We start from the raw sequence: 20,825 nt of genomic DNA, 5'->3' as shown, positions 1-20,825 counted from the left end.
GGTGCTGAGCGTCTAGGACTCAAAGTGAGGATCAGCCACTTGCCACGCTTCTGTTGGTGTGCATATTCGAACGCTTACAGCGTCATCTGTTGGTCAAATTTTCGTTAAATCTTTTCTGTTCCATGGAGTTTGCCCTGACTCAAAAATATCCTACTCAAAGTTGACGTCAACCTGAGCAGAGATTTGGTTCTCTTTCTATAGCTTTTTGAAACTGCAACTCTAGTTATAGATGCCGTGCATTTACTGAAGCAACTATTAGTCTCCTGTGACAAGACTTTATTAATAATGTTTTTTAACTTTTCTTGCAGTATTAGAAACACAGTCAAATAAAATTTAACTTACAGAGAAAAGTCTTTAACATGATTTAGAATCGTAATGACTTTATAAGTACTGACTGTACACATTGCAGGACTCTTAAATGTCGTTGGTATGTACATTAATCGGTGAGCGCACTGAGTATGGTGAAGAAAATAATATCTCCTCTTTCTGCCATGGTCGACTATTGCTCGTAGAATATCCGGTATAATCAGAGTAATATGTCATCATATGCTGTTCTTCAGATCAGGAAGACTTCGGATATGTCCCTGATAGAAACGATCTTTCAGATATCCCCACAGTCAGAAGTCTCATGGTTTTATCTCGGGTCGTTACCGAAATCTATCACCTGGCATGCGATGTCTCCCAGTCTTGCGTGAAAATAGTGCTGTGGAAGCAGCTGCGTTCCTGCAGAGCTAGAATCACGTGCGACACAAGAAGGTTGTTCCGACGTCCAGATGTCACTGCACACCTAACAGGCCCGCAAGGCTTTATCTCCTCGAAGAAAAACGGATCGGGAATGCAGGAGCTTGTGAAACCACACCACACAGTCACATAATTTGAGTGCAGTTGAGGTTCCTGCACAACTTCTGGCGGACTAAAATCCCATATACCACAGTTCTGTGCATTCACCGAACTGTGCAGAGTAAAACGTGCCTCGTCCGTCCAAAATATAATCCTTGGTCACGTGTATTTCATTTCCACGCATGCCAAAATACGAAGGGCAAAGTCAGGGCGTTTAGGCTATCCCTGGGTGTCATCTGGTACTCATTCTGAATCTTGTAGAGATACCAGTGTAAAATTCTCCTAAAAATCTTCTGAACTGTATATCACGGGAGAGAAAATTTCCATGACACTGCTCGAACACTGGCTGCAAAACGTGAGGTACGTACTGCGCGGCGACTATACCTACAGAAACTTGATCAACAACTGCCATGGGAATAAAACGCTCCCGTCTCTCTGTTGCACCAACTAATTCATTTTTTCTTCACATTTCTTGATCATACGAGGTGTGGCTAGAAAAAAACCGGACTAGTACTGGTGAAACAATAAAACGAATGCAATAAGGCTGAAAGTCGCGTGGCCTGTCACGTGACTCTCGCTCCGCCTACTGCTCGAGTTTCATCTGCCTCCTGCACTCAGTCTGCCCGTGGCGTCTGTTTTAAGTAGTTGACGTTTTGTCTGTGCGTCGGAAAATGTTGAGTGTACAGAAAGAACAGCGTGTTAACATCAAATTTTATTTCAAACTAGGAAAATCTGCAAGTGAAACGCTTGTAATGTTACAACAAGTGTACGGCGATGATTGTTTATCGCGAACACAAGTGTTTGAGTGGTTTAAACGATTTAAAGATGGCCGCGAAGACACCAGTGATGACACTTGCACTGGCAGACCATTGTCAGCAAAAACCGATGCAAACATTGAAAAAATCGGTAAACTTGTTCGACAAGATCGCCGTTTAACAATCAGAGCAGTGTCTGAGTTAACAGGAGTTGACAAGGAAAGTGTCGAACAAGTTTACCGATTTTTTCAATGTTTGCATCAGTTTTTGCTGACAATGGTCTGCCAGTGCGAGTGTCATCACTGGTGTCTTCGCGGCCATCTTTAAATCGTTTAAACCACTCAAACACTTGTGTTCGCGATAAACAATCATCGCCGTACACTTGTAACATTACAAACGTTTCACTTGCAGATTTTCCTAGTTTGAAACAAAATTTGATGTTAACACGCTGTTCTTTCTGTACACTCAACATTTTCCGACGCACAGACAAAACGTCAACAACTTAAAACAGACGCCACGGGCAGACTGAGTGCAGGAGGCAGATGAAACTCGAGCAGTAGGCGGAGCGAGAGTCACGTGACAGGCCACGCGACTTTCAGCCTTATTGCATTCGTTTTATTGTTTCACCAGTACTAGTCCGGTTTTTTTTCTAGCCACACCTCGTATGCCTTAGCACATTTATTGAGAAGCGCCCTCTTCGCAGCTGTTTCTGTCGTAGATATTCCAGCAATACAGCGCTGCTATTCCTGCCGTTCTGATAAAACAGCTTTACCAGCAGTGCACCGTCTTTCCTCTCAACAGCCATTGCGTTTCGTACGGAAAATTTTAGACTTCTTAATCCTTTACACCAATATTGAGTTCACAAAATAAATCAACATGCTTCGCAAAACGTCAAACAGCATACTGACGTCAAAACAGGAAACATTTCACATTAAGCGCCATATTTTCGCATGGTGACAGAACCTACAGCTATTATTTTATTCGGTACACTTCGCGAGTGAACTGATTAATGAACATAATAACAACGTTTCAGCGTCCTTCAATGTATACAGCCCGCACTGCATCAGTCAGAAAATCTTCACTAATTTCTCAGCTTAGTTCTCTCTTAAATTATTTATTAACTTTGACCAAACAGTCCCGTAGGTGAGAAGATTCTCTCGATGGATGCAGTGGTGACAGGGCAAGAAATAAGGTTCAAATGGTTTAAATAACTTTGAGCTGTATGGGACTTAACATCTGAGGTCATCAGTCCCCTAGAACTTAGAACTGCTTAACCCTAACTAACCTAAGGACATCAAACACATCCATGCCCGAGGCAGGATTCGAATCTGCGACCGTAGCGGTCACGCGGTTCGAGACTGAAGCGCCTAGAACCGCTCGGCCACTCCGGCCGGCAAGAAATAAGGCTTTTCACAAAATTAATAAATCCTGATGTTAATATTCCTTTCTTTGGCTTTTTTTCTCAGCTCCATTGTCTTCCACCATTTGTTTGGATGGAAATGTGTTAGAATTGAATCAGGAAACGTAGTGCCAGCAAAATAATCGGAATCAGCAAGACATAATACCTGCAGACTACTCTGTATGCATCTCTATAATCCATATTTCAGAACTTTATTTTTTTTCAATAGTTAATCTTCTGCTTCTGAATCTTGTAGCCAACATACTAGCAAAATAGTGAAAGGGTTCTAGTGCTTGCGCTTTTTGTTTTTGTATTCTTATAGGGTTCGACATCAGGACTTCCTATGAGTTCGATCCATAGTTCGATAGCTTGTGCAATATTTGTGCACTCTGCTTGAAGAATGTCTAGCACTCTAGAAACCTGTGACAGCCGTCGGAGAAGATGAGTGGCATCTCTATAAATTATCAAATTATCCAAGAGTTTGCTAATGTCAGCAGGGACTGCTTCAAATTGTTCTGTTGTAATAATTAGAATAAAGTAGTCATGGTAATGGTTTAGTGTTTTGAATAAATTAATCATAGGAACTTAAATAGAGCTGTTCAATTGTAAATGCAGAAAAGTTCCCAATAAATCATAAATCCCCTAAACCAGTTTAATACACTGGTTTGTTTTTCAAACGTGGAAGCTATAGGTGACATTCTATTGGAACTTCAAATACACTTAGTGGCAACCATAGGATACTTCAAGTTTGTATTATCTATGAATCTGGAGACATATGATCAGACTTTGGGACGAACGTCCTGGTGGTGGATGCCATCGCGCTAAAGAAAAACAAATTGTGTATAGTGGTGGACATGGTCCCCAAGGATAGATACATACTTGAGATGATCCACTGTGCTTGCCAGAATGGCTAGGTCAACCACAGAACGCTATGAAAACGTTTCCCAGACCATAACTCTCTGTCCTTGTTTGCTTACAGACATGTCATACTGTACAGGCCAATGGCCATCTGTTCGAAGAAGCGTACAAAGTGAGTCATCTGAAAAGGACATCTGTTGTTACTCACTGGACGTCCAGTTGCGGTACTGACGTCCAAATTGCAGCCTTTGTCGCCAATGGACAGCAGTGAGCATGGGTGCATTTACCAGGGGCCTGCTACGGAATCCAGTTCGCAGCAACGTTCGCTGAACTATCGTTGAGGAGACGCAGTTGGTAGCGCCTTGGTTCATCTGGTCTGTCAGTCACTTAACAGTTGAACGTCTTTTCGCTCGTTCGCATCTCCAGCAGCCGTTGTTCAGCTTGTGCTCCATCACAGTGCCTCGATGCTGGTTTTGGTTAGCGCCATTTTGATGTACGGTATACTTTAACCACGGCGACACGTGAACAGTTTACACAAACCTAGCTATTTTGTAAACGCTTCCATGGTTTGCCTGTAAGCCAATGATCATGCACCTTTCGAAGGCGGATGAATCGCTCTGTTTCCGCATTACGACAGCGAGAGCACGGTTTCCGCGTCCACTCCATTACTAGTGCTGCCACCTGCAGTTTGTGAGTGATTATTGCACGTTGACATCGAACACAGGCCGTGTATTTGGGTGTTCTCATGACTACAGTGAGAAAGAAACGGCCCTATTTGTTGTTGAACCAATCTAGACTGTACATGCCTACAAGGAATGGTCTCTCGCTCACAACTATGTAACACTGTGTTACCATAGTGGTTGTAGAAACATCCTACCCGATGGATCCGGTGACGAGTGTCACACCTTGTCAGTCACAATCGGTTCTAAGACAGAAATGATTGCTTGCTCTTAGTGAACGCAGGTCAATCTCAATCAGTTTCCTAGCGAACATTCCGAAAGAAACTGCATGTTCTCAAGGGACCAAACAACGCAAAATCTGGACAGTAATGTGACCCGTCGAGTCACGATCTTTTCCAAATGACTGAAAATGGCGAGTGCAACGGTGGTCCAATGGGGTGTTCAGCTCCAGTGTATAGATGGAGAAAGTTATGCGATGAATTGCGGGTGTTTCCGGTACCATGATTTGTGCCCACTCATTGAATTTATCGTCAACATGAGCAAGGATGTATATTTCAATACAAGCTGGGTACCCAGCATGCGCCTGGATACGTATTTATTCCAATTTTCTGTTTGTCCATTTCCTCCTTCTCCCTCAGTCTGTACATCATCTCCTCCTATGTTTATCTCTGGAGCTATGCTCCGTACAATGAGATAATTTTGTAATTACATTCAATGATAAATGTGGATACAGTGTGCAAAATGTGACGAATAAAGAAGTAGTAAATTTGTCAGGATTCATGAAGTACGAACAGAAAAAATGTAGTAAACGATAAACCTTTTTCCTTTCATCATTTTGCTGGGATTGTCAGCGAGAAAACGTTTCGTGAGGCTTTGAAATTATGTGTAATGTTTGTTGCAAGTCACTAACTGCTTTTATTCTCAAATATAGGTTGAATCAAGTGTGGATATTCACAGTCGTCAGCTACACTGCATTTTCACCCACACATCCACCCCTCTAAGGGGGGTAGGGCGTCAAACGGGCCGACTTGGAGCAGGAGAGGTACCACAGGACATTTTAATTTCCACTGTCTATACTTTTACAAATAAATTCATAAAATTTTGAAAATGCAGCCAGTAGTAAGCGAAAAAATGATGAAACTTCACATGTAAAGAAAAGGTATTTTGCTACGTTTTTGAACTTCCACTGCTTTGAGTGTGAGTCCTCAATCCTTCCTACTCACGCTGACAAAGTTTTATGAATTTATTTGTAAAAGTGTAGACAGTAAAATTAGAATGTCCTGTGGTGCCTCTCCTGCTCCAAGTCGGCGCGTTTGACGTCCTACAACCCTTAATAGGTAGTTGATTACTACCCCAACGGCGATTATTTCGAGACAGTTAGTAATATGTGTACTAAATTTGGTTGAAATTGGTCCAGTCTTTTAGGAGGATATGTGAAACGTACATATACATGTATACACACATTTTTCTAATATGTGAGGATTCTTCCCGCAAAATGGCCCTTTCCTCTACATCTTCATGATGAGTATGTTGTATAGACACGCCTCTCCCAAGACGATAACAGTATTTTACAGGACTGCACACATATATTCCTGGTTTGACAAACACTCCGGCACCCTATTGCATCTCTAACGGCCCCCTGAATTACCTGAGCTTAGTACCCAGAAAAGGGACTGGTACTGCATGGAACAGCGGATGTGACATAGTAATCTACGGTCTCTCCACACCTGTTTTTGCTGCTCCAAGGGAAATTATCATTAAAGGGGGGCTTCAGCTCGATATAGCACACGTGAAGAAGCTAACGAGCCGGTGAACGCCTTTCCTGGCCGAATTGCCGTTTCATCAATGCTAGCAGTGGTGGTCTATGGCTATAGAGCGACGTCTCCTTGACGCGGCTAGTATTTTATCCGTGTTTTTCTATTGGAAGGTTTCATAGCTCTTTTTCGTTAGCATTGCACATGACGTTATTAAGAGCGTAGTAAAAATTTTACATTTTTAATATGATGTGAGACATCTGGTATGGTTTTTTTCCATACAGGAAACATGATACTGTGATCCGAAAATTAGTCGTCAGACCACAAAGCACTGTTGAACGTCTTCTGTAGAGCTGCTGCTATGATCTGCGCGATTTGCACAGTATTCGACATTTGTAGAGAGTCTAGTGGCCGTCATCTATTCCTGTAAACCTGACTCGATATCTAAGCATATGACGGTGGCAAGATTGTACGAACATAGCACATACTGTTCAGAAATTTTGGCATGTGACTGTGGGAAAATTGTGCGAACAGGGCACATGCAGTCCAGAACTTTTGGAGTTATACAACATCTGTGCATGATTTTCCGCGTGTTTTCCGAGGACTTGTGGTCTCATAAATCATTCATAAGCACATATGTGTACGTTTATATTACGTAAGGTTTTCAGGCATGTGGATAAGGGATGGGGTTATAATCAAGCAATGAGTTCGAGTACCCATGGTGTGAAACTAAAATATTCTGTTTTATATGTTGTGTTCTGTACCTATACTAGATAACATAACTTACTTTTTACGGTACGTAAGCAAGCAAGCATGATTGTAGAACAACTTTATTTCAGCAGTTCTCTAACTGGTTCGATGTTACCCATGGTGAGTCAACGACATTGTCTGTTACGGCTGAAACCAGCTTGGGGGCATTGACATCAGGACGTCCGTCAATGGAAACGTATTATCTAGTCGCATGAACCATGTTACGCCGTGGCGATGATAGTGTCTAAATACGCTGTAATCCATGCGAATGGCTGTGTATGGCAATGAAAAACTATGAGGGAAAATCGCGTGGTCTTCCATGGACTCTTGGCAGTAATCGAAGGCAACAAGACGCTTTGGACTACGTGAAATTTACTGCAAACAAGCTGCAGCCGTACGTGCACGATGTTTTCCCTGACGGAGACGACCTCCAGCAGCCGCGTCATAAGGCCAGAATCGTCCTATATGGGGTTGAAGAATATCATTGCAAGCTGACGCTGATGTCTCGACTACCATATTCATAGGAATCCGATGAAACACGCTTATTGGGCGCCAGCTTTGCGCCCAAAACCCACCGCCCAGTCATTTGGGGGAATATGTGATCTGCGCGAACTCATCTGGTGTGACATACCTCCTGAAACCTACCAAGGGCTTCTCGGAGACATACCATGCTGAATACTTGTTACATTACATTCAAAAATAGGCCAGTACGCTACTAAGCGGGTATCCATAATTTTTTCGTTCATGAGTATACAGTTATACCATTATTAATGTAATCTGCTTCATTGGTGTTCAGTTACAAACACTTAGGGGTGTTTCCATCAAGATATGAACTACACCGAGGTATAAAAATCATGAGGTAGCGGTAAGTACATCTACAGATGGCGGCGCATACACAAGGTATTAAACAGCGGTACATTGGCGGAGCGGTCATTTGTATTAAGATGATTTATGTGAAAAGGTTTCCGACGTAATTATGGCGCCATGAAGAGAATTAACAGACTTTGCATGCGGAATAGTATTTGCAGCTAAACGCATGGGAAGTCGTTATGGAATTCAATATTCCGAGATCCACAGTATCAAGAGTGTGCCGGAAATAACATATTTCAGACGTTACGTCTCGCCACACACAATACAGTGGTTGCCGGTTCACTTAGCAACCGAGAGCAGCGACGTTTGCGTAGAGTTGACGTGCTAACAATCAACACTGCTCGAAATAACAGCAGAAATCAAAGTGGGACGTTCGACGAACGTATCCATTAGGACAGAGCGGCGAAATTTCACGTTAATGGGCTATGGCAGCAGACGACCGACGCGAGTGCCTTTGCTAACAGCACGATATCATGTGCAGCGTCTCTTTTTTGGGCCCGTGACCAATCGGTTGGACCCCACACTATAAGAAAACCGTGACCAGCTCAGCTGAATCCAGATTTCAGTTGATAAGAGCTGAGGGTAGGGTTCGAGTGTGTCACAGACCACACGAAGTCATGGACGCAAGTTGTCAACAAGCTACATTGCAAGCTGGTAGTGGCTCCATAATGGAGTGAGCTGTGTTTACATGGAATGGACTGGGTCTTTTGGTCCAACTGAACCGATCACTAACTGGAAATACACTCCTGGAAATGGAAAAAAGAACACATTGACACCGGTGTGTCAGACCCACCACACTTGCTCCGGACACTGCGAGAGGGCTGTACAAGCAATGATCACACGCACGGCACAGCGGACACACCAGGAACCGCGGTGTTGGCCGTCGAATGGCGCTAGCTGCGCAGCATTTGTGCACCGCCGCCGTCAGTGTCAGCCAGTTTGCCGTGGCATACGGAGCTCCATCGCAGTCTTTAACACTGGTAGCATGCCGCGACAGCGTGGACGTGAACCGTATGTGCAGTTGACGGACTTTGAGCGAGGGCGTATAGTGGGCATGCGGGAGGCCGGGTGGACGTACCGCCGAATTGCTCAACACGTGGGGCGTGAGGTCTCCACAGTACATCGATGTTGTCGCCAGTGGTCGGCGGAAGGTGCACGTGCCCGTCGACCTGGGACCGGACCGCAGCGACGCACGGATGCACGCCAAGACCGTAGGATCCTACGCAGTGCCGTAGGGGACCGCACCGCCACTTCCCAGCAAATTAGGGACACTGTTGCTCCTGGGGTATCGGCGAGGACCATTCGCAACCGTCTCCATGAAGCTGGGCTACGGTCCCGCAAACCGTTAGGCCGTCTTCCGCTCACGCCCCAACATCGTGCAGCCCGCCTCCAGTGGTGTCGCGACAGGCGTGAATGGAGGGACGAATGGAGACGTGTCGTCTTCAGCGATGAGAGTCGCTTCTGCCTTGGTGCCAATGATGGTCGTATGCGTGTTTGGCGCCGTGCAGGTGAGCGCCACAATCAGGACTGCATACGACCGAGGCACACAGGGCCAACACCCGGCATCATGGTGTGGGGAGCGATCTCCTACACTGGCCGTACACCACTGGTGATCGTCGAGGGGACACTGAATAGTGCACGGTACATCCAAACCGTCATCGAACCCATCGTTCTACCATTCCTAGACCGGCAAGGGAACTTGCTGTTCCAACAGGACAATGCACGTCCGCATGTATCCCGTGCCACCCAACGTGCTCTAGAAGGTGTAAGTCAACTACCCTGGCCAGCAAGATCTCCGGATCTGTCCCCCATTGAGCATGTTTGGGACTGGATGAAGCGTCGTCTCACGCGGTCTGCACGTCCAGCACGAACGCTGGTCCAACTGAGGCGCCAGGTGGAAATGGCATGGCAAGCCGTTCCACAGGACTACATCCAGCATCTCTACGATCGTCTCCATGGGAGAATAGCAGCCTGCATTGCTGCGAAAGGTGGATATACACTGTACTAGTGCCGACATTGTGCATGCTCTGTTGCCTGTGTCTATGTGCCTGTGGTTCTGTCGGTGTGATCATGTGATGTATCTGACCCCAGGAATGTGTCAATAAAGTTTCCCCTTCCTGGGACAATGAATTCACGGTGTTCTTATTTCAATTTCCAGGAGTGTAGTTATGTTCGGTTACTTGTAAACCATTTGCAGCCATTCATTAGTTTCCTGTTCCGAAACAGTGGTGGAATTCTGAGTATTATGGATGACAATGCGCCATGTCATTCGGCCACAGTTGTTCGCGACTGGTTTGGAGAACATTTTGGACAGTTCTAACGAATGATGTGACCACCTATCGGACATTTATTTAACATAATCTAGAGGTCAGCCCATACACAAAATCCTGCACAGACATCACTTTCGCAGGAGACTTACAAAGACTTTTGAGTCCATGCCACGTCGAGCTGCCGCACAACGCCGAGCAAAAGAGGGTCCGACACGATATCAGAAGGTACCCCATGACTTTTGTCAACTCAGTCTATTTCTGTAACGAACACATTGGTTTTATTCATTAAATACGTCATCATCTCTAGTGGTGTGCCCAGGTTTTCACGTGGTAGTTCTCCAGGCTGTTCAGGCTTCTGCCATCCTCTTCAGCTCTGTATAATTTCCTCTTCCCTTTATGTTGTCTATCTTCCTGTATGTCCTTCTTCCTCTCAGTCTTCTCCCACAAACCAGTCCTTCCAAAGCATCTGCTAGCAAGCACTCCCTTATTAATGACTGTCCCAGCCACTTCTTTTTCGTTTCTCTTATAACCTACAGTAGACATCTTCTCTTTCCAGCATTCTTTGCTTACTCACTCTTTCCACCCAGCTTATCCTCTCCATTCTCCTCCACATCCACATCTCAAACTCTTCGAACCTTTTTCATCCTCATGTCTCAGCGTCCATGTTTCTGTCCCATGTAATGCCACATTCCTGACAAAACATTTGCAAAGCCCTTTCCTCAGACCTTTATCTAATTTGTCACATAAGTCTCGTCTTTCTGTTGAATGCCTCCTTCGCTATGGCAATTCGAGTTTTCACCTCCTGGTGACATCTCAAGTTTTCAGCTAGTGTGCTCCCAAGATATTTAATTGCACTTACTTGGATAATGGTAGCTTGTCCTATTTTAATATTTGACAGTATGTCTCTTGTACTGATGACCACGCTCTTCCTTTTGCTGAGTTTATTTGCATCCCGTATTCCACACAAGTTTCATTCAGATCTTTCAACATGTTATTCACTGTCCGCTCACTTTCTGCCGCTAATGAAATGTCATCAGCAAATCTTATACATTCTATTCTCTTGCCACCAATTCATATGCCTCTTCTCTCCAGAATGAAGGGTAGTTAAAACGATTTCGTGTTAATACTGGTATGTATGCAGCTAGCCAGCATAGAGATGAGAAAGTGGAAGAATATTACGATAAAATCCAAGAACTCATCGAGAAAGAAACGCCTGCATTATCAGCATAGGGGACTGGAATGCAGTGGTGAGTGAAGGAAGAGATAATGATACAGTAGGGCAATTTGGCTTAGGAATAAGAAATGAGAGAGGTGAAAGATAAAATAGTTTCTGTAATGAAAATTCACTAGCAGTGGGTAACACATTATTTGAACACCACAAAAGGAGAAATTACACATGGCTATCAAATTTGAATATGGAAAGATATCATTTGGACTTCATATTAACACAGAAAAGTTTTAGGAACTGTTTGAAGAATGCCAAAGCTTATCCAGGACCGGATATAAATTCAGACAGCAACATAGTAGTGGGATAAATACAAGTGAAGTTGAAAAACGTCTGGAGAGGTAAAGCAAAAGAAAGACTAAACACAGAAAAACTCAGAGAGGTAGGAAAGGAATCAGATTTGGAAAACAGATCTATGGAAAAATGGGAAAGAGGTAGTGTTAATGACCAATGGATAAAAACGAGCGAAGTACTCATGGACTGCGCCAAAGAAATACTAGGGATTACAGTGTCCCAAAGTACTGGGACAGAATGGATAACAGAAAACATGTTGAAAAAGATGGCAGAGTGGAGAAAGTGGAAAATGTAGAAACTGAAGAAGGTAAAAAGAGGAACAGGAAACTTAATAATGAGTTAAGCAGAGAAACTGAAAAAGCAAGGGAAAAATGGATGAAACAGAAATTCGACTAAATAGAGAAAATGGAGAAAGAGGGAAAGTAGGAAATGAATGTATAAACTGGCTAGTAAGATAATTTTTAAACGTAAAAAAAAAGAGGAATAACATGGAAATAGAAAGAGCAGACGGTACTCAAGCAGAAGAACCACAGGAGGTTTTGAGCAGATGGCAAGAATATATTGAATGTCTGTATAAGGGGGATGAAATACAAAGCGAAATTAAGGCTGAAGAGGAGCAACATGTGCCAGAAGATGCGAAGGATTAACCATCTTGGAAGCAGAAGTAGAAAAGGCAGTGAAAGAGATGAAGAATAGGAAGGCATGTGGAATTGATGATTTGCCAGCAGAACTGTTGAAGAGTCTTGGGAACAAGGCAAGAAAAGAAATGGTCTGCATCTGTAATGAGATGTATGACAAAGAGGGATGGCCTGATGACTTCCTTACGACAGTAATGACACAGAAAAAGAGAACCACTAAAAAATGTGAAGAGCATAAGAGCAGTCTAATTTCTCATGCAGCTAAAGTGTTGCTGACAGTTTTCAATGTTAGGCTGTATAGCAACATGGATAGAGCGACTGCAGAGGAGCAGTTCGGATTTAGAAGAGGAAACGGAACAAGAGATGCTATTGGCCTGTTAAGAACTTTAGGGGAAAGATATATGGAGAAAGGTAGACAAATCTTTGCTGTTTTTATACATTTAGGAAAGATTTTTTAGAGAGTTCAGTGCAACAAGCTAATGGATTTTATGAAAAGGAGTAGATTGGAAAGAGAGACGACTTATACAGAATCCAGATTTACACCAGAAAGTAAGGATAAGGATTGGAAATGGAATGTCAGAAGGAAGCAGCATTGGACGAGATGTTAGACAGGGTTGTTCCCTTTCCCCACTGTTGTTTAACGTATACCTTGAAGAGATTAGTGCGAGAGGCTCATTAAATACAGGTGTTACTTAAATATGGCATTTGTAACTTTTTATGCACTCTGTTTTATTATTTACACAATTTGGTCGATATTGTAAAAGGATTGATACACGGAATATTGGTAGTAAAGCGAATGTTCTTAGAGCGCAGCAAAACTGAAATGCGATAGGAAGCTGGCGTTAAGTTGTAGCATATTGCGACATAATTTTACTTACAAATTTAATAGAAAATAAACTACTTTAGTGAAACACAAAAAATATCCAAAAATTGGCAGAAACTACAGCCAGAATCTAATTTATTACTGAGCTTTTCTTGTAGATTCGATACAACTCGTGAGAAAAAATATTTACATTTTGACACTGATTCAAAGCTTTAACATCGATGTTTAATAAGATCAACAATATGGCATTTAACAGTACTTTCCAGACTTAAGTTTTGGAACCTACAGATATGATTAACATGCAGTTAACATCAAACATTCACTGGTAAGTAAAATAGATAGCTTGTAATTAGGAAAAACAAGAAAATGCAAGTATACAGACTCATGACAAGTTTACATAAAATGTAATCAGTTGGTCCTGCAGACAATGTGCTTGTGTAGGGTCAAAATAACTTCTTCCTTTTGTTTGTGAAGATTACTCTACCTGGTTGGGCATCTGGGATTGTAGGCTTTTGCTTTTGTACTGTTAAGTGAGGGAGCAACCGCTTTAGGATTATTCATTTCTTTTACTCAATAACCTTTTGGTGGAACTTACAATTTAATCAATAAGTGTACTCAAGCTATCGTATAGCATATAAATTACTGGCTAACAAGTTTAGGAAAAAGTTACATCAAAAGACATTGGAGAAAATTTGGAAAAAAATAAGCTGTGAGCTAATATCATCGTACATACTGATTAATTTCGTAGAGGGAGACCAAGAGATCAATACACTAAGCAGATTCAGAAGGATGTAAGTTGCAGTAGGTACTGGGAGATGAAGAAGCTTGCACAGGATAGAGTAGCATGGAGAGCTGCATCAAACCAGTCTCAGGACTGAGGACCACAACAACAACTGATTCATTCAGGTAACGCCAGCCAAACACTGGCAAAAGGCTCCCACAGCGGCAGTTTACTACTCAAAAATGTAGAGTAAAATCATTTGAATGAGATCACTTAAAGGGCCATACAAACTCCTTTACAGCTGACGATGGACAACCAGGGTGGCAAGTAAGAGAACAGCTTTTTCACACGCAAACATATCGGTTGGGATTGTAATTGCATATTCACCATAATTCCCTGGAAGTAGAAATGTAAGTCAACAACCACCCAGTCAATAGCTGCAGTCGGTTGAGCATTATCACCAGACACCCTCGTGTTCAGTTCTTTGGAACTGGCTACAGGAAACCAACCCAGTACCACAGTGGACACAGGTTTCTTAGGAGTGATCCAAATCTCAGAAAAAGAGTAATAGGGCTAAGACAGCATCAACTGACGCTGCACTGTAGCCAAATCTATTCAAGATGATGATCCAAGATGGCGGCCATCAAGGTGGCAATGTGGCACTGATTTCATGGTGGGAGTTGAATCTTTCATGGGAAAATAGGTCAACTGAGCTACCTCCACTAATATAACCCCGTTCCCTTCCCCCTACCCGTTTTCCCCTCCTCTCTCCTGCTCAATCTGGAAATTGGAGGGAAAACAACTCATCCTGTACTGGGCTGCTTAATAGGATGGACGAAAGTTTTTATTTAATGTGCAGTGTGGTAGATTGCTTATTTACACAATTTGAATTGCCACCGATCTAACATTGGACAGTAGTTCCAGCCATTGTGTTCACCTTGAAGTTGGGAAGCCAGCTGATCTAGTTCACAACACTGCCACCACAGAGAGCAGTGACGCTCCACCCACTCCCCTCTCTCCCCCCTCCCATGAAGTAATCCTAGATAATGACCTGGGAAAAAATGGTGGGGAATTCGTTCAGTCTGTCTCTAGCTGCAGGACTGGGAGAATCTCATGATTGTAGGTTAATATAGTGCATCGAAATTGACACTGGTGTCTTAATCAATTCAGACAATGTTAAACAATTACGGTATTCTTTTTATTCCTTTAGTGAAAGGAACCACGTAGTTACACAGTCCCAATTGCTCTAAACGTATCTGGAAAATTTCAGTGTGAACTCTTAACAGCAGAGTTGCAGCTGCTGGAAGAAGCTGTGCACTGGGCTCATGCACCAGCATGCAGCAGCTGCAGGGCAGTCACACGCGAAGCACTTCCTGTTGCATTGTATATACCCACAGTCTCCTGCCTCACCCCTGGTGTACAGATATCCCCTATTGCTGAACACGAAATGCTTCAGGAGCTATTACATCTGGTGTCCAAGCAAAGTGCGCAATATTGACACATACATATCTTGAAGACGTCACAGGAACTAAGTGTACCATTGCACAAAGAGAGAGAGAGCTTTTCAGATGATGCAAGAATATTTAAACAATTTGCCATGTAACAACACTTTTTATTTCGAGGAATACCACCGACACACTTGGAGACGGGCTATGAAACCTTGGTCTTCCTCCCTGAGATACTTTGCGCCATTTTGTGGGAAGTCTACATGCTTCCCTTGTCCTTGAACGCAATCTGCTTCAGGAGTTATTAAATCCAGTTGAATACATATGTAAATAGGCTTTCAAAGAAAAGATTATTGCACAACAGTTTGCTTCAAAACGTATCATGAATAAATGGCTAAACAAACTGTTTGATGCTTCAATACATTTGCAGATGCTGCTCTAAACAATCTGGGTGAAATACAATCACACACAAAACACTGCACTGTCTTCCCAGGTGCATGTGGGACAGAAGTACATTTCGTAAAAAAATGAACGCAAATACATTGCGCGGGAATGTTATTTATAAATTGAAACTGAAATAAATGTGCACAGATACACAACATCGAAGCTCTGAAGACGATCCTACATCACGCATAAAAATTATTAAACACACTATCACAGTAGTTTGCTACACGAGGCACGATTGTAACCTGGGACTTGCAAAGCGGCGCATCTGTCAGCGGCCGCAGGTCGCCACAGAGTGAAGCAACGAAAAGAACAGATCAATGGAACAAGCTGGTATTTCGAGAATCCCAAATAAAACAGCGCGACCAGCGCAGGAGTACCTGGTTGTACATGCTCAGACCAGCATTCATCAATAGGGGGGATGGAATGCCGCACTCCTATTGGTTCCTGAAAATACTGTTCATGACTAGTCATCAACCTCCCATCCTGACTGGTTCCTGCCAAATCAGTGTGTCTATATAAACCCTACCCTCTCCATTCCCAGTCTCATTCTGCCAGCGTCAGCTCGTCAGCGTTGTAGTTTGTGTGTGAAACAGTATTGTTGAAAAGGAAGCGTTTGGCGATATCAAGCACCATTTAGCGTTTGAGGCAAACGATGTAGGATCGTAGAGAAACAAGAATATCAATTGCCACGTAAGTAAGTAATTTGTTTTTGTAAACATGACATCGGGAAAAGAATTTAGTGTGTTAGAAAATCCTCGTCGGTAATTCTGTTTCTTTTAGTTGTTTTACAGTACAACTCCAAGATTTTATCGTGGATTGTGAGAGCAGTTATAATGAGCAGGAGACTGGACCACAGGAAACTCTCTGCCTGTCGAAGTCCAGCCTCCTGTGGAAAGCATGCTACTACAGCTGCCAAGTGAGTGTTAAGAAGTTTCATGATAGAAGTAGTAGTAGTGTACTTTTTACATCATTGACGTTGATAAATCTGTTTTCGTATTAGATGAGATGGATCTGAGGCACCATATCGATTCTGACAAGGATGAGATACCTGAATGAGCCAGGGAAATGGCCCTAGATGAAGAGCTGCAAAGGTAAGGTGACCTGGCTCTTTTAGAGGATGAATTTGGTGAACGGGTGAGAGAGATACCTCACAATGTCAGGGAATTGTTCATGATGTGGACCCAAAACGTGAAAGGTAATTACTCATTCTACTCATATAACAATGTGAGGCTCTATATCCTTTCTTTCCCTGCAGCATCAGCAGCAATCAACGTCTGGAACGTTCTACTTATTGTTTTCGTTATTCTCTCTCTTCCACAGCTGCTACATCTCCACAACCACAGCACATTGTGATGTGGGAACCAGTGGCGGTTAAACCTACCTCGCCTAAACATCACCTAGTGAGGAATGTCACATCGGCAAAAACACCGCTAGTCGCCTCTGTGGCCCCACAGCTGCACTAGCACCACGTCTCTGTTCTATCCACTGGATCGTATATGTATCATCCTGCACTTTCTCAAACATTGAAATCACTGGGTGATGCAGAGTTGTATGTTGTAAGGGTTGATGTTATGGCGACATTGTGTGTATGGCCGACTTCAGACCCACTGAGTTCATAGCGCTTCTCCTGGAACAGGAATGCTAAAGCATTACATGACAGCATTGATCCCACTGTGACACTATCGTGGGTTCTCTTGAATGATCCCTACAAATATATGAAATTCTTGCTTGCTGGATGACAATCCTAATTTCATCATTCCTGTTAAATGTGGTTGAAGCATACCGTTTATGCGTGCTATTCCTGACGTATAAATCGCTCATCATACTATACTGGACTAACTGTACTGAATGAGGACGTCATTGCGGGGTTAAAAGTCAACTGATTTAAGAAACTCGTAGTTCGTAGATGTTATCACTTTGTGATTCAGCAGCAAATCGACGTGCTGTGGACTGCATGCATTGGTTTCATACCTTATGCCTGTTCTGCCATAGATGTAGTCGTACAATGATTTCGTCACAGCAAAAGTCAACAAGTTGATTATTCTGGTCTACAATAGTCCGATACCTGAACTGTCAGTGGAAGGCATACTGCAGTGCTGGCTGACTCAACAATCTTATATCCTGTTGCAGCCGAGGGGAAGAATCCGTAAATAGTATGAATCAGACTGTCGATGAGATAGTGTGTTGCATTGTTACACTCCATTCGGATTGTGCTGACAGGCGGTATGTATACAGTCAGATCTGACTTGTAACATTCACTAGCATCCTTTTCTAATCCTTTTCTTTTGTGAAACGCAGTTGGTGCCCTATTTGTGGCTAAAGCCAGTCCTTGCATTCACAGTTCTTATTTCAGAGCTAAGTTTATTGATACTGGTACATAGCCAATACCTTTTCCAGACTGTTCTAGGACTTCATTTAAATCGACACTATCACACGAGGTTGTATTTCCACCCTGTCTTTTTCACCATTAATATCCAGGCACAATTTGTTGGTAGCCCCCCCCCCCCCCCCATCGGAGGTTCCAGTCCTCCCTTAGGCACGGGTGTGTGTGTTAATTTAAGTTAGATTAAGTAGTGTGTAAGCTTTGGGACTGTTAACATCAGCAGTTTGGTCCCGTAAGATCTTACCACAAATTTCCATTTGTTGTTAACCTCAGTGATATTTGGGATGCTGTCAGTAGTAGAATAAACTATGTTCCAGAGCATTTTGTTAGTGTGGGTTGCCTACATTAGGGGAAGGTAAGCACTCATGGGCAAAACCTATTATTCTCCTTGGAATGACAGATACTTAACCTATTGTTCTCATTTGATTGACAGATACTTAACCTATTGTTCTCCTTCCATTGACAGGCACTTAACCTATTGCTCTCACCCCCCCCCCCCCCAAACACCTGCACACCTCAGGAATCCTCCCTCTTTCTTTTACAGGTACACTTTCAGGTCTGAGTTATTAGAACAGTCCCTCTCACTCTTATCAATTTGATTGACTAACAATTAAACTGATCAATTAATTAACCTCTCCCACCCTGGTAAACCCCCTCCCCTGCCCATCCTCCATCTCAGAAATTGGTGAGAAGAAGACTCATTTGATCGGTCATTTGGAGGGAATTCGATTGTAGTGTATGGAATATTGTTTACAAAATTTATACAATGAATAGAATATTGTTTAGTTATATATGGTAGTGTATGGAACATAGATTATATATTTAGTTAAGGAATTTGTCCGGAAATCGATTGCTGTGTATGGAATATTGTTTACAAAATTTGTACAATGCGTGGTATATTGGTTATTTAAAAAAATTGGGGGATTCTAGGCAGTGAACAGAATGTAGTTTATTTATTTATTTAAAGAATTTTTCACGAAATCGATCACCACCCCCGCCATCCAGTCCTCACCCCCCTCGCCCCCCCCCCCCTCTTCCTCTCGCCTTCTCTACCTGGAAATTGGCAGCTCTGCTCCCCTCGCCACCCTCCCCCCTCTCCCTGTCCTCACCTCTATGAGGAAATTGAAGGATTTACTTTGTTCTTTTATAAAAAAATTCTGTTTGCGGGGCTTAGGTTTCACTTGCTCATTATTCTCTGCTGTTTGGAAAGATGCAGCTCTTATGAGAAGTAATTACATCGATCGCATTTCTCTTTTTATTCCGACTGCGCAAAGAATACCGTCATGCAACACGTATCACACGGAATTAAATACAGTTAAAAATCTTTCGATCGCGAAGCACGCACCGCCCGCCGTCTCTTGCTTACTGGTCTGCACGGGACGCTACTGCACAGGCTCCCAGGAGTCGGGATGCACTGGCGGCTCACGCGAGCTGACGACGTGGCTGTCAGCTGCCGAACAAATGCAGGTGTCATTTCGGGTCCTGCAAGGATGAGGCAGCAGCATACCTTTGATACATGACACCTAAGAAATACCTGTCGAAATACGTGTTTAACTGGGCGCGATGACGCAGAGCTGCGGGTCCATCGCTGAGAGAGATGTACCGGGACAACTCGTCCATTACTTATCAGTCCCTTCCCAGAATTCGTAAAGTGCCGCAGGAATAGTTAACTATCGTTTTTGCAGGAGCTTTTGTGATCTCTCAGATTGCCTCCATGGAAAATCTTCCTCTAACATGACCTGTTTACGGAAATAGCCCTGAATAACACCGAATGCATTCTTCCTGATGGTCCTAACGAGACACCACGTGCTCCCTTCCTGGAAATCGTGACGCCCTGCTTTCAACATATGTCTCAGAAACGGTATATGTTCTCACCGCTAAAGGCCCTCATTATGTCTGTGCACGCTCGTGAAGAAAGCCGTTAATCATAAAAGAATTCTTGTTGTTTGCAAAGAGAGCAACGTCTACGCACAGACGGGAAAATCCGAACCTTTACGCAAACAGAATTCGAAGCACTGTCTTACAGAAGAGAAAAATTGCTGGAATTTTCGGTGTCCTACAAGACTCAGTCTGTAACAGGGCACTACTCTGTATCGTTCATACCGATGGGTGCAGTTGGAATCGGTGGTGACATGATTTTCGGTTCTTTGTCCGAAGTTCCGTCTGAGACCTGTTACCGATCAGCCCTCCTGCCTATTTTTCGACAACTGTGCCGAGAGGGTTTGGATTTCAGTATGGCCCTCCCGTTCAGTTCGGTGTGGTTTATTTACACCCAGAATTTGTTATTTTAAAAATATTGAGCGGTTTTAGCTTCGGATTTAGTGATTGTGTTACTGAAGAATCACCAGGACGCGACCAAGTGGAAAGTGAGTTCATAATAAACTATTTTCCTTTATTAGAAATATGGTATGTATTGTCCTTACTGTGAATGATTATAAAATAAAAAAAACTTTTGGTCAATAATCTCACAATATACCTGTTATTATTATGTAATTAAGAGTTTAAAAAATCATTACATGTCAGAAGGTCAGCTTTGTTTACGGGTATCACATGAGTGCTAGCTGAAATTACTAGTGACTTCGTGTACTTTCTTCCGCTAATGGTTTACTTATTAATTACCGAAACGCATTTAAAGCTTTTAAGTAACTACGCAAAGGAATTTTGTGAAGCCTG

This window comes from Schistocerca nitens, chromosome 6 (assembly GCF_023898315.1).
Source record: "Schistocerca nitens isolate TAMUIC-IGC-003100 chromosome 6, iqSchNite1.1, whole genome shotgun sequence".
Taxonomy (NCBI): Eukaryota; Metazoa; Arthropoda; class Insecta; order Orthoptera; family Acrididae; genus Schistocerca; species Schistocerca nitens.
Note: the sequence above shows the minus strand (reverse complement) of the source record.